Consider the following 14,677-nt stretch of genomic DNA (forward strand, 5'->3'; position numbering starts at 1 on the left):
CAGCTGTATTTTTGTCAAATGATTTTATGTCTTTTTTGAGAAGGCTTTCATGACACCAAAGGACTAACAAGGTAAGAACTCCACAGGAACAAGATTTAAAGGCTTAGATGTTTAGGAATTGGAAACTGAACTCCTGTTTTAAAAAACAAAACAAAACTGGACTCCTCTTAAAAAGAACCAAGGTTGTCTTGAGAAGTTTTATTAAACTATTTGGACAAATGGTAGGAACCTGATAAAAATACATTAATTGATTAAACTTGAGAGTATCTTTCACATAGGTGGAATAACTTTTACCTAGTTTGCTCCATAAATGATTTTTAGGAGGCTTATGCCAAGTCACTTATGCATTAAGGCTCCAAGAGTATGGGGTAAAACCCAAACTGGATGACAGGAGAATCAAGCTCCTAATCCTTCTATGAACGGTGCTCCTTTGCAGTGTTACCCTTCGCTCTGCATTTCCTAACAGCCAAGGAGGCACACATGGGACACATATCCTCATTATTTAGTAAAAGGGAACTCTTCTGCCACTTAGCTCTCAAATTAATGGGCCCTGTGTGTTATCATCCAGAGAGCACCAAACAACACATGGATAGTGCCTGAAAGGTGCTTCGAAGAGCTCCTGCACCCTTCATCTGGCCACTTCTTATAAAAAGCCAACAGCATCGTTTTAAAGGGTAATTTAATAGAGAGAGTTCCGCTGCCAGGCAGGCAAATGAGAGATATTATCTTCTCTGTGGGAAAGGGGTGCTTTTAAATTTGAGAGGAAGACATATTCACTGGACAGAGTTCTGCAGGACGGCGGCAGGCACATCTGTGTTCGGTGCTGTTAGCGAGCAACTCCACCGGCGCCAGCGCGCAGATACACACCGAGCGGCAACGGGCTGGGCACGGAAGGCAGCATTTCAATGTCCCATATCCTTGCCTGCTTACGAAACTCATTTCTTTTAATAACCAATAAAGCTCTCATAATAGGGATCTAGGCTGAAATGTCCAACAGCTGGCGAAGGACCCATTGTTCATACTGCTTGAGTGGAGGAGTGTATCACCCCCAGCGTGCATTCTCCAGTACATGGCACACAGAACAACTGAGAAAATTGAGCTGTCAGGGTCACCAGGTGCGTAGGTAATGGCTAGCACTTTTGACTTCACTTAGTCTCAACTGACATAGAAAAATGACCATAAAAACATGTTTCTCTCTGTATATATTCTAATATGACAGATTGTCTGTACCAGTGAAGAAATCTTAGGCGGTAAGTTCATTTGGTTGTGTGTGCATACGTGTATGTATATATGTATACACATGCATATCCACATACATACATGTAGAAATGTATATCTGCATATACACAAACATATATTATATGAAATGAATTGCTTAAGCGCTATGTACCAGGTTGTAAATTGTCCCTAGAACTCTGTTTAAGAGACTGTATTACAAATCATGTCAGCTGCTTTTAGCACCCGCATGGTTATCTTTCAATTGGGAGAGATTAAAGATGCAGAATTGTTACTATGCATTTGTCCTGTCAGCTTTCTTCTGTCCTAGGGTTTTATGTCACTGGCCATTGTTCATAGAGCCTCCACTAGCTCATCTTCATTCTTGATTCTGAATCTAAAAATATATTACACAAGTAAAGAACAAGTTCCTGGGTATCATTTTGAAAGAGGAGGGCATTTAAAAACCAATCATAAACTGCACGCTCTGGCGAAAGAATAGCGTGCTGACTGTTCCACGGTCACAAAATGCAGAACAGATTATTCAAAGAACTCTCTGGAAGCTGACAAGCTTATTAAAGCAATCCTAATAAAAAAAAATTCTGCATTCAGCGTATATAACACAGTTACAGTGTGTCACTTGCTGTATAAATTGTCACTATTACTACTTGGAGGAGAAGGAAATGTACATATACAAAGATATATATGTGCATAATTTCATATTCCCAGAGGAAACTGAAAAAATTATGTGCATTAAGTAGTGTTTTAATTGCAACATGAAAAATGATATTTAAGCATTGGTTCACAATCCCACAAAGTTCAAGTCAAGTGTAAATGCTGCCTTGTCTAATAGAGGAAGAATAGCCTTTGGGGGCACTCAGGCCTGGGTGTAAATTCTGACTCTGTCACTTGTTAGATCTACTACCTCTAGCCAATCCCTCTATCACTCTGAGACTCATTTTCCTGATCAGTAAAGTAGAGATATTAAATATCTATTTTGTAGAGAGTAGTGGTGGAATTTAAAGGGGAATGAATAATAGGTCCCTACCCACTGCTGTTTTTATTGTCAAATTATTGAATCAATTAGAAAGCTAAATACAGAGATTTAGTTTCTCTACGGATTACATACCTGCCAATATCATTAAGATCATGCAATATCTGACTAGATTTAAGACTGAAATTCAATATACATATTATCAGTTCTCAAATTTTATGGTTATTTGAGTTATGTGTATAAAAGAAAAATATAAATTCCTCTGAAGACCAAGTTTAGGAAAACTACTCTAGAATGTATGTGAGAACAATAGGCTTCAGGAAAGCACTCTCTTTTATCTGCTTTCTGATAAATCTATATTCTTTGTCTATAGCCATAAATATGACACTGTTGTTCTTATAAAGTTGGCTTTAAAAAGTAACAGGCTCTGTGCTCTCAAGAGTCACTACCTTGTACTTCCCACTCTTCTTTGAAGGCTCGGTTCTAATACTTTTCATTCATTAAACCTTTCTATGTCTACTCCAGCCCATGGGTTAGTCTCTACCCTGAAAAAAAAATTGGGGTTTGGTTGGGGACATAAGACTATCCTTCCTTGCTTAGCCCTGGGTTGGGCACAGAAAGTCCTAGCCTTCGCTTGGAAATGAGCTGAGTCTCTAAATGCCTCACACTCTTGCAAGCATTGCCAATAAAAATAAATTTAGGAAAGAAGTTTTTCATCTTTCCTACCAACAGAATTTCCATTTTCATTTTTGATTGCTCATTGAGATTCTAGGTTAACTGTACGGAAACTATGAAAACTCAATTTTCAGCAACTTGAGGTCTGCCCATTGACAGCCTATGCTTGCATGTGTTGTTCAACACACGCTATGTTGGGCCTTCAATATGCTACAACCGCGTGATCTTCCCAAACTATCCTAGTGAGGCGAACAGGAAGTGAACCCTACTGCCCCTCAAGATCCACCCTCCATCCCTCTCCACCCTGCTCTGTGCCCTGGGAAGCCAAGCTATGAAGATCACTCACAGAGTTCCCTTTCCCACTGGCTTCTGGTTTGGTTTGGCCAATGGCAGGAACTGGCAGATTAGAGGGTGGGAAGAGCCTGAGCCCAAGGTATTCATTCTTATGATGACTCCCCTGCCAGGCTGCCATCACTTCCCTCAGCTCCACAGCCACCATCACCTGTGTCTGGTGACCATTTCCTCCCTTGTCCTTAATGCCTATAGGATAGAAATGGCCTTTTTCTGTTGCTAACTGGAGTCTGGTACTACCTTATCGGTTTTCCTAAATCTAGCCCACATTATTATAGTCAGCCTTTCACTAATTCTCTCAGATAACACCAGTCTCAATATGCCATCTGGCTCCTGCCAGGACCCTGAGCCTTGGATCCAGTCTGAGAAAGAGCTACCAGGGAAAGGGCCACTCTGGACCAAAGCATCATGCCTTGTTGTTACAGCAGGCTATTCCAGGACCAGCTGGCCTGAATCAGCAGTGCCTCTTACTAGGAAAGTGTAAGAGCAAGTGGCACATCTAGGTTTATAAGAAACCAACAATTGGATTCATGCTACAAACCAATCAGGGTAAGAATGAAGGCATCAGAAACAAAATGACTATATTAACCAGAAGATAAATCGAGCTGAAGAATATTCTATAATCAAATGAAAATATCACAAGCCCACCAAAATTCAGCTTTTTCTGCTCCTATCGCTAAAGAACATCATTAACAAGCAGAGAGAGAGAGAGAGAGGCAAGATTCTTAAACTTCACAAAAGAGCTGAGAACAAAAGAACACATACTGTTATGAACATAGCACCGAAGCCCACTGACACTTTAGTATAATCAGGGCTGTACCCTCTTATTGCATCACAGCACCTCTAAATATCTGCATAGAGATTTAAGTTTATTTAACTATAATAAATTCATTGAAACTGAATATTATTAACCATTAATATGGCATCTCATACTAATGCAATGGTGCTTTGCCCTATAAATTCCCTCCTAGAGTCCTGTACTTCATGAAACAACACTGGATTTTTACAGGACACTTCCCCTGAGCTGCCCTCGGCTTGTTCTCTGGTTACCTCTCGTCTTCTGCAGCCCCAACCCTCCTATGGGGATAATGTTCTCAGTAGCCTCGTTTGCCCAGAGAAGCCCTTACTTCACCTTCTAAGGTTACTCAGACTCATCTTTCTTAATCAATTTTCTTTCCTCCTCCCGTTCCAACTCCCTGCTACCCTCACTCAAGGACACCCGAAAGGAGAAAGAAAAAAGTCAGCTTGAAATGTACATTGAGATCTCATCCATATTCTGTACCAATTTCCAGACCATAAAACTCCTTATTGGCAGAGAGTGCTCTGTGATAATGCCTAAAATAGTCCCTTTTACCTTGTGCTGAAATAAAGCACACCTTGAATGTACTTTTTAAAACTATGGCATGCAACAGAAGTCAGAGAGGCCACAGGAAGGACTCTTCTCTCTTCCTTTTTTGTTCACCGACACCAAGTTTCTCTTCAGGGAGAGCACCCGAGAGAGAGGGCTAGCTCAGGGATTTGGTGGCATCTGGAAAGCGAAGGGACTGAGGAAGCGCCATGACCCAGCTTATTACTCAGAGTAGGACAGGATGTGGAGCTCACTGCAATTGACGCCCAGCTCACATCCCTGATGGCAACGATGACTTCAGGCCCACGGAGTCACAGTCCTGGGCTATCACCTTCCACTTCAGCAGCTAGGAGAGCCTGCCCTTCAGGGCATGCTGCTTCTCATTAACCCCGATACCATACGCACAGCAGAGACACTCGGTTAGTAATCGTTGAATAAATGCTTAAACAAGGTTGACTTCACCCATTGATTCAGTTTGCAAAGTCCATTCCCCTGATTCTGAGGTGGAACGGTTTTCATTTACCCTTTGGGGCCTGGGTTTGGGCAGCAGGCAGTTACCACACTCACGGCTATGCAGCCTCGAATGATCACACTCACTGCGCCACCTGACTCACTGTCCAAGAACTTCTCCATTTGAAACTAATTCACGTTCCCCACATCCCTGTGAGGTAAGCGGGGGGGGGGGGGGGGCACTCACTGCAGGTTGTGAGGAGGAAATTGGGGGTGAGGAGGTTACGGGCTGTGCCAAAGTTTATTAAGGGTGCCTGCAGGGGAATGAGGTCATGAGGCAATCTGGGCTCGGCCTCTGTGCCCGCCCACTCTGGAACCCAGGCCTCCCCCCACACACACACACTGTATTGTTCTCCGAGCTTCTGTGAAGGCACAGAGGCCAGCAGATCTGTGCATTTCGAAGGGGAAAAGTACTACGATCTGCCACTGCTATATACTTTACATGCCTTTCCTGCGATCATTTCTGTTAGAAGTCGCCTCTCCAATAAGGACATCTGTTTCGTAGATTTCGTGTTGTCTTCTGCTAAGAGGGCTGAGAATAATACATATTCATCTGTCTTCCTGGGAAACCCGAGGCGAGGTTCCCCCTCCCGGCTTCGGAGACACCCCAGCGCGCAGGCAGCCTCGGCGGCCACGGCTCCTGCCTGCCTGGGCCTGCGGCTGCCCAGAGCAGCAGGACACAGCCCCTCGACACACTTCCCGCACTTCACCTCATGTCTCCGTGCGTTCCCATGACATGCACGCAGCAAACACGACAACCTTCTCTACTGTCAGCCTTTCTGACTTCGCCAGACAGAACTGGCATTGGCTGTTTCCAAGGGAGAAGCAACCTTCACCCACCACAACCTGCCGTGTCCTATTTCCTTTGCTGGTTCCTCTCCCTCCCCCTACCAGCTAGATTAGGGCCTGCCCCTGGTCTCGGGCTTTTCTGTTACTATTTACTTTCCTTAGGAACCACATTCTCTTTCTCACTTTCAGCGTCCATTCCTGTTGATTTCTAAATCACCAGGCCTGTCCCTGACCTGAGGAGGCTGGATTGCAAACTCTCATTTTCTGCCATTTTTATACAGCATGAGTTGGAATAGATGACTTACTATTCCATTTGGGGGATGACTGGTTCTGATAGACGTTGAAGCATTTCCTAATGCGCTGATCATTAAAACAGCACAATACTGGCATATGAACAGACAAATGGAACAGAATAGAAGGTCCAGAAATACTCAAATACACACGGCAATTTGTTATATGGTAAAGGTGCTTCTCAAACCAGTAAGGCAAGAATACATTTTTAAAAGTTGAGTTGGGACAACTGGGTGGCCAGGGGGGAAAAAATAAGGTTGGACACATACTTCATATTGTACACACAAAAAACAAAGCCATAAAAATCCTAGACCATTAGGCACTGAGTTTTTCATCCCCAAGGTCCATTTCTATCTTGCCCCCACTCCAGACCCCAAATTCCACCTTTAGAAGGATTTATCTAAACTGTATATAGAAGATAACTACCCATTTATAAGATTAAAAATGCATAATTGCCATGAAAAGTGCCTGATCCACATGAAATAACTAAATTATAACATTAACATGATATATATAACTTGGACAAGTGCAAAAAGAATGGTTTTTATGCACTCATTAGACACACTGTTTTATTGCCCCTAAATAAACAATTTCTGTTAGTCTCTTTGAAATGTGAGAAATAGCTCAATAGCTCCTGTGACTCCATTTGAGGTTCTGACATCCCAAATTTCAGGCTTTCAAGTTGACAAGAGGCATCATCCTGGAAAGTCTCTCCCTTCACCCCTTGCACAAAGGCTTCATCTATAAAAAAGGGCTGTGGCCCACTCCCACAGGAAAGGATGCAATGGTTCCTCATGCACATATAGTAAGGGGGGAAATTCCTGCTAGTGAGCTGAGTGAACAAGCAAAACATTTTTCCACACTGGGCTCTTTCTCAGCATTTCAGTTTCCTTACATGTAGAATCAAGTGTTAAAAGTTGGGGCCAACAATGAGCAAATTACTTAACCTCTGTGCCTCAGTTTCTCATTGTAAAAAGGGAATAATTAAAAATAATGACCTCAAGTGAGTGAGTTAATATGTCTCAAACACTTAGAATAATGTCAGAGACAATAGGAACTCGAGAAATACTAGCAGCCTGCATGTACCACCTTAGAAGTATGCTTAAAACTCTCCCTTTGGAGCCAGCCTTCCAGGGCTACCTCCTGAGAAGTTACAGAATATTCTGCCACCATTTTCTTTAGACTAATTAGCTGTGGTACAAATGGAAATTATTTACTTTCATAACTTCGTCTTTACTTGTGTTGACTGATTTACATAATCCTGTAGCTAGGAGGTCCCACAACTGCATTCCTTTCCTTGGCAAATTTGTAGTCTTCCTCCAAAGGCAGTATTTTGTTCATTGCCTCGTGTCTGAGAAATGACTTGGGGCTAGGGTTAGGCCGAGAACATCAACCCCTTTCCCCGCCCTCTGTGCCAGGACTTGGAACACAGGGAGCAGAGGGAGACGCTGCTCACAGCTCAGGGCAGAACCAAGCAGCCCTCAGTGTGACAAGAGCATTTAGAAGAGACCCCAGTGGGGCCTATTTACAAATGGAAGGACAGCAATGCAGTTAGACTCCAGGACCCGACCTGGAACCTCTGAGCTTCTACTTTCTGTCACAAGGGGAAATTAAACTGTCATGATATGTTAGTAAGTGGCCGAAAATAGTTTAAATGTGTGCTTGTCTGTCTCCTACAGCGCTTCTTCGTAACACTATGCAAACAGGAGAGCAAACGAACTGGGCGTGCTGCACCCAGGAAGAGGCCATCTAGAATGTTACCAAAATGCTCCAAGTCATTTCATCTTAGAGAAGCATGGAGTCAAACTCTGTTTCCCTGATGGGAAATAAGAGGTCAAATATTTTCCTGGGTACTAATTTGAAAAATACACCTTTGCCATACTCCAAATTTTCACCCAGTATTTCTTTCCCTATATCTTACATCATTTAAAATGAACATTTTAAATTTATTTCATAACATAATCTAATTTATACACTGTAAGTGGACTAAACACATTCATTCAGTTATTCAGTCAATATTTATGGGAGCATCTACTATGCACCAGGCATCTTTCTGTTCACTGCTGTAGCTTCAGTCCCTGAAACAAAGTTCCTGCTCTTGGAAATCTGGGTGTCAGATCTCTTGGAGAGCTTATGGGTGTCAGACACCTAGAACCAATAATTCATTTAATTCTCACCACACCCCTGTGAAGTGGGTACTATTATTATTCCCACTCTACAGATGACGAATTGAGGTTTAAAGAGAAGATGAGTAACTTACCCAAGGCTACAAAGCTCGTAAATCATGCATAGAATTTAAATTCAGGTCCCATTCCAAACTCACCCGTCTTACTCCCTACACTACACTGCTTTCAAAGCTTCTTAAATATAGTTGGCTGTGATGGCTATATTTTGTTTATAATAGTCTCTTCCACATTTTCTTTGTTTGGTTTGCTGCAATTCTCATCTTCTTCTGTTTGATGTCTTTCTAGCATCTAGAAAATGACACTTTAAAAGCAACTGTATAAGTCATGGGACCATGGCAGAGCAGGCTAAGGAATGACAGCCGTTTGTCCATAAATATTTAAATGTATGCACTCCACTTAGTGCATTATTCAAATTCTGGGCTTACAGAGAAAGGTTTCCGGAACTTACCAGCTGCTTCCTTTTGTGATCTCAATGATTCTCACCCAAACAATGCTCAAATGACCCATTTTCCAAATCAGCCTCCTTATATTTACACCTGGTCATTGATGTCATTTGCCTTCTTTGCTGCCAACTCCGAACTGACTAGAGAAGAGAATCCATTTGAATTCTCTCTCTCTAAATGCTTCCCTTCCTTTCCCCAAACTTGCTTTTTTGTTTTTTCCCTAAAACCCCTGCAGCCAAAACCATAGTTTAGTGGAATGCATGTGATTAAGCAAGACCTGAACCGGCTCAGGGAGTCGCTCTAATTGCTCTAATCAGGGATATTTTCGGGCTCTGCTGGTGGGAGGCCAGGACGGCCTAGAACACCGTTCCTTGTCCCTGGGCAGTGTGTCAGCAGATGACAACCACTGCTGCTCTGTTTCCAGGTTAATATGAGCTTGTTCAAGTCTGGGGCTTCAGACCCTAGTGATTCTTCTCGATTTCTCTAGTCTGTCCACTGAAGAAACCTCGCCTTGAATCCCTGAGTGGCCCAGGATCCCATGCCGCCATCCAGCCCAGGACATCAGATCCTTCAGGGGGACCACGGTGTGTGCAGAGGGAGGGGTCTGTCTGCCTCCCTCACCATATGCATGGTCCCTGAAGGCAGGTGTAGTCTTTCCTCTCTAGCAGTGGGCTTGGCACAGAGCAGGGGCCCAAATGTTTGCTGAATGCTGTGGAATGAAGAAAGGAGGTGTGAAAGTAAAGGTGCATTTTCTTTTAAGGAGCACTTTATGGAACAATGGATCTACTTATTAAGAAGAAAAAATTCTTGCATAGGGAATGTGTGTCTATATACTAAAATGAGAACTCTGAAAAGACTGGCTAGTCAGTACTCAGCACATATTTTACCATTAACCCAAAACAGTTAAAGGTTGCAAGTCTGTGTGAGAAAGAGAAAGAGACAGAGGTTGAAGTACAGTAGAAAAAGTATCAAACTGACATTAAATCTGGAGCTTCTACCCGGAAAACAGTAGAAGCAGCAGCAGTAATCAATGTTCTAACTAGCTTGATTTGGTTATGAAATCTTTCCAGGAAAATTCTAGGTCCTCAGGAATTTAATGCCTTAAGGAGGCTTCCTAGGTGTTTGTATATTAAATTACTGCCACCCCTGCTTAGGCTCTTGGTTAACTTTCTATACCTTTTGGCAATGGTATAGAAGCAGTGATGAGAGAGCGCTGTCACAAGAATTCCTTTGGGTCTGGGTTCTGTGGGACCAGCAGGACAGATCCACAGAAACTGGTAACAGACCGCAGCCACGGCATGGCCACACAGCGCAGTCCACGCACTTGGCTTCCTTTGTGTGGATAATTATGTTGAGCGTTGGATTAGAAGTGTCATGTTTTCGCATCATCAACCCAACTTTGGGGTTTTTCTTAGCTGAGAAGGTATTAATCAAATCAACCTTTTAAATGGAAAATGCTTATATTGTTTACTCATTTAATGAGCATTCTTAAACATCTACTATTTACTATATGAGAAACTAGAAATAAAAACTTAAGTAAGACATGATCCATGCCCTAAAGTGAATTGAATACAGTGATGAAGACTGTCCATGTACAGTGGCACACTTTTCTAAAAATTCTAGTGATTTCTGTAGCTAGTAGTATGTAATAAAACATAGTAAGTATGCTGAAACCATGCAGGGAGGCTCCCAGAATTAAGCAAATCTGCAAAGAACAAATCTACACACATTTAGTTTGGGCAAATAGAGGAAATACCTCAGGTAAGGAAAAAAAAAGTGCTTTCTTAAAAAAAAAAAAAAATGAGGCATGCTGGCTGAGACTCTCCCCAGATATCACCAGAATAAATTAATGGGTGCAGAAGAGCACTTAAGATTCGCAACACTGATCAGCTATTATGTTGAGGCTCTGTTTCCATATCATAAACTAGTATTTTGAGGATTTTCAACAGACTCCATAGCTTCTAAGTCGCTAATTCGTATTTCAGAAATTTCACCCTCCCAACAAAGTTCAATACTTCCAGAAGTGTAAGCTACAATAGATATGTCAAGCTTCGGGTGGGCTGGGGGGAGGTCAAGTTTACTGGTCACCAGCTTTGCCACTGCAAATTAAATCTCCAGTGCATGTACTTAACATGCTGCTGCCCCTAATGAGTTTATTGCAACATGTTTATTTTCCTGAAGGCATTCTAGTTATCTTTAAGAAATAGTATATTTCCCTGTGATCCAAAATGAAATAATTTTCACATACATGAAGAAGCATTTGCCATTCACATATTGAAGCATTAAGAGCATTCACTCTTACAATGAATATAACTTAATACAAGAACCTATGTCCCAGGAACATACTTGACTGGGAAAAAGTTGATGCAAAGGCATATGGACTGTTCAAATATGTTACCTCCTGAAGCCAGCAAAGGGCTCTTGGGCTTTTTTTGGACTGGAATCAGCTGCCTCGGTGAAGTTCTGATTGTCTGAGCAGCATCCTCACTCATAGGGACTTTCTCCCTGTTCACTGTGAACACCCACAGGGTTTTTTAAGGCTCTACTGACTGAGGACTGGCTGCCAATCTCATTACAACTGGTCCTAGAACTGAGTTGTATCTTGGGTTAATTAAGAGAGTATCTTATTCAACTATCTACCCTGCTTCCAACGTCTTCCACGTCCATTTAAAAATCCTTAGAATTTCAATCTTGCTTTGGGAGAATGCCTGAATTGCACATATCCTTCTTAATTAAATGTCTTCCACTGCCACACACCGAAAATAGTAGGTTCTTGGAAAATATCAAAGATCAAAATCCTATTAAACAAGTCAGGATGAATTACCTACCACGGTCAGCACTGTGATAACCACTGGGAAGTTCTACTGGAGTTATATTTTAAATATAAGAAAAATCTTTGACCTAAAGATCTGGCGAGACTAGATATAATGGATGAAATGAGCACAGGGAGTACAGGGCAGAGTGTGACTCATAATTAAAACAAGTGCTATAGGGTACAATACGTGACAATAATAACTCTTAATAATACCTTATTATTTATGAACAAAACCTGAAAGATAAAGAGTGTTTAAATTAGATAAAGTGAGTTCACATACAGTATTGCTTTTGATTCTTACAACCACACAGTGAGGTAGACAAGGGAGATATTATATTATTAACCCCATTTTACAGATGAGGAAACTGTGACCTATAGAAGTAAAGGAGCTTAGCCAAGGGCACCTGGCAAATAAGTGGCAGGATTCCAGGTTAGTAGTTCTAGTGTTTTACCCCAGTCTTACCCCTGTCCAACATCATGCTCCCTCCTTGCTGAGCACCAGGGGAGGGAAAAGAGGGAGCATGAAAGGACTTGAAGGGTGAGCTGTGAAGGATGCAGGGTCTTAATGGAAAAAAAGATGCTAGAGAGATGGGCAAAGAGCACGATCGCGGGTTTGGAAGCAGAGATTGGGGAGAGAATGACTTACTGAAAAGGGATGAATATTAGAAGGAAGTGGGAAATGGGATCTGATAGGAAAATTAAGTAATCATGGAACTTGCAGCAAGTTGGAGTCTGCAGTTGAGTTTTGGTCTTTCAAACAATGAGGCTATTTTTTTGAAGGAGGCTGATGTGATCAATACAGAGGTTAAGAAAACTGACATGGTGTTCATGTAGTAGAGGGGTTAGAGGTCTAGGGGGGCAAAGAGTCTAGGTTTCTGAAATCTGAGGGATGGTGGAGGGCCTGGCATAGTTCTGGGATGTTGAGGTGGGTATGCTTTACAGAAGCTATCACCACATTCATTTGCACATCACTGAGCAACAGCAAAGCTAAAAATACTCTGGTTACAAGGAACAGGGCATATAAAAGAGAAAGATGATTGGTGCTTACATATTTATGATGGATTAAGCCATTTTTGGATGGTTGACTTAGGACTTTTAGGATACGCTGTCTCCAGAATTCAGGATTGACAAAAGTAATATGACCTTCATGTCTAGGCCTTGGTTTATTGTGACTTCCTGCCTCAGCCAGTCTGTCACTGGGCAGGACTGGAGTTCCAACAGATGAAGGGAATTCAAGTGGGGTCAGGGGTACCCTGGGTTCCTTACCCATACCTACATGAGAATAGGTTTAATTTTGTAAAGTTGCTTTTATTAAAATTTTTTTATCAAATTTCAATTGGGTAAAGGGTTCCAGAGTTTTCAGCATCTAAAAAGTCACTGATTTTGTCCCATCCCAGGCACAGACAGATGAGGAAGCAAGACAGAGAACTGCAGGGCCTGGTTCAAGGTCACAGGGAGGGTAAGGTCGCTTGAAGGACATTTTCAACTGCTTCAAATTGGGAACTAAAAAAGCTTTTGCACAGCAACAGGGAACAGCAAAATGAAAAGGCAACCTACAGAATGAGAGAAAACATTTGAAAATCAGTATCTAATAAGAAGTCAATATCCAAAATATATAAGAAACTCATACAACTCAATAGCAAAAAAAATTCTGGTTAAAAAATGGGCAAAGGACTTGAATATGCATTTTCCCAAAGAAGACATGCAAATGGCCAACAGGTACATGAAAAGGTGCTCAGCATCACTAATCATCAGGGAAATGCAAATCAAAACCACAATGAGATATCATTTCATACCGATAAATGTTGGTAAGGTTGTGGAGAAAAGGAAATCCTTGTGCACTGTTGGTGAGAATGTAAATTGCTGCAACCACTGTGGAAAACAGTATGGAGATTCCTCAAAAAATTAACAATAGAATTCCTATATGATCCAGCAATCTTACTTCTGGGTATAAATTTTAAGGAAACAAAATCATTATTTCCAAGAGATACCTGCATTCCCATGTTCACTGCTGCATTATTCACAATAGCCAGGTGTGGAAACAAACAAGGTGAATGAATAAAAAAAAATTTGGTATATATTTTCTTGGTATATATGTGTAGAATATTATTCAGCCATTTAAGAGAAAGAAATGCTGCCATTTGAGACAACATGAATAAACCTGAGGGCATTATGCTAAGTGAGATAATCCAGACAGAGAAAGGTAAATACAGTATGATCTCACTTACATGTGGATTCTAAAAAGTCAAGATCATTGCCCTACCTGGTTTGGCTCAGTGGCTAGAGCATTGGCCTACAAACCAAAGGGTACAGGGTTCGATTCCAGCCAAGGGCATGTTCCTTGGTTGCAGGCTCAGTCCCCTACCCGGACGGGGAACGTGTGGGAGGCAACCAATCTATGTCTCTCTCTCTCTTTCTCTCTCTCTCTCTCTTTCACTCTCTCTGAAAAGCAATGGAAAAAATATCCTCAGGTAAGGATTTTTTTAAAAAGTCAAGATCACAGAACCAGAGAGCAGAACAGTGGTTGCCGGACGCTGGTGAATGGGGGAAATGGGGAAATGCTTGTCAAAGGGCACAAACTTTCAGTTATTAGATAAATGAGTTCTGGGGATCTAATGTATGCATGATGATTATAGTTAATAATACTGTATTATATACTTGAAATTTGCTAAACGAGCAGATTTCAAGTGTTCTCACCACAAGATAAGGTAACTATGTAAGGTGATGGAGGTGCTCATTAACTTCATTGTGGTAATCATTTCAAAGTGTGCACATATATCAAATCATCACTCTGTACACCTTAGCACAAGCTTGTCAAAATTTTTTCTGTCAATTTTCCTTCAGTAAAGCGGGGGAGTGGGGTGAGGGGGTTGGAGTAGGCAATGAGAACTCAGGAAACAAAAATCATTTAATGTCTTTTGAAGCTCCCAGTCCAGGATCCCCTCTAGGCCATGAACTAAGCCTGTGGCAGAGCCTGCCCAGTGCCCTCAGCAGATCAGCACAGGTGGCAGGGACCCAAATGGGGACTAAGCCCCCCCCCCCCGCCCGCCACAGCTGGCT

At 41.9% G+C, this 14,677-nt stretch overlaps 1 protein-coding gene across 15 annotated transcripts in view; it reads right to left on the reverse strand.

The window, feature by feature from the left end:
• The window catches only part of LYPD6B (LY6/PLAUR domain containing 6B), a 153,093-nt gene that overhangs the window by 17,702 nt on the left and 120,714 nt on the right, over positions 1–14,677 (reverse strand). The window contains exon 1 of one of the 15 annotated variants that reach the window (XM_081142469.1): positions 9,424–9,444. The exons of the other annotated variants lie outside the window; for them this stretch is intronic. The gene's annotated coding sequence lies outside the window, so the exon portion shown is untranslated. Of the gene's footprint in view, positions 1–9,423; positions 9,445–14,677 lie in introns of those variants that run through there. 15 annotated transcript variants of the gene reach the window in all.

Source organism: Miniopterus schreibersii, assembly GCF_964146895.1.
Source record: "Miniopterus schreibersii genome assembly, chromosome: 7".
NCBI classification, from domain to species: domain Eukaryota; kingdom Metazoa; phylum Chordata; class Mammalia; order Chiroptera; family Miniopteridae; genus Miniopterus; species Miniopterus schreibersii.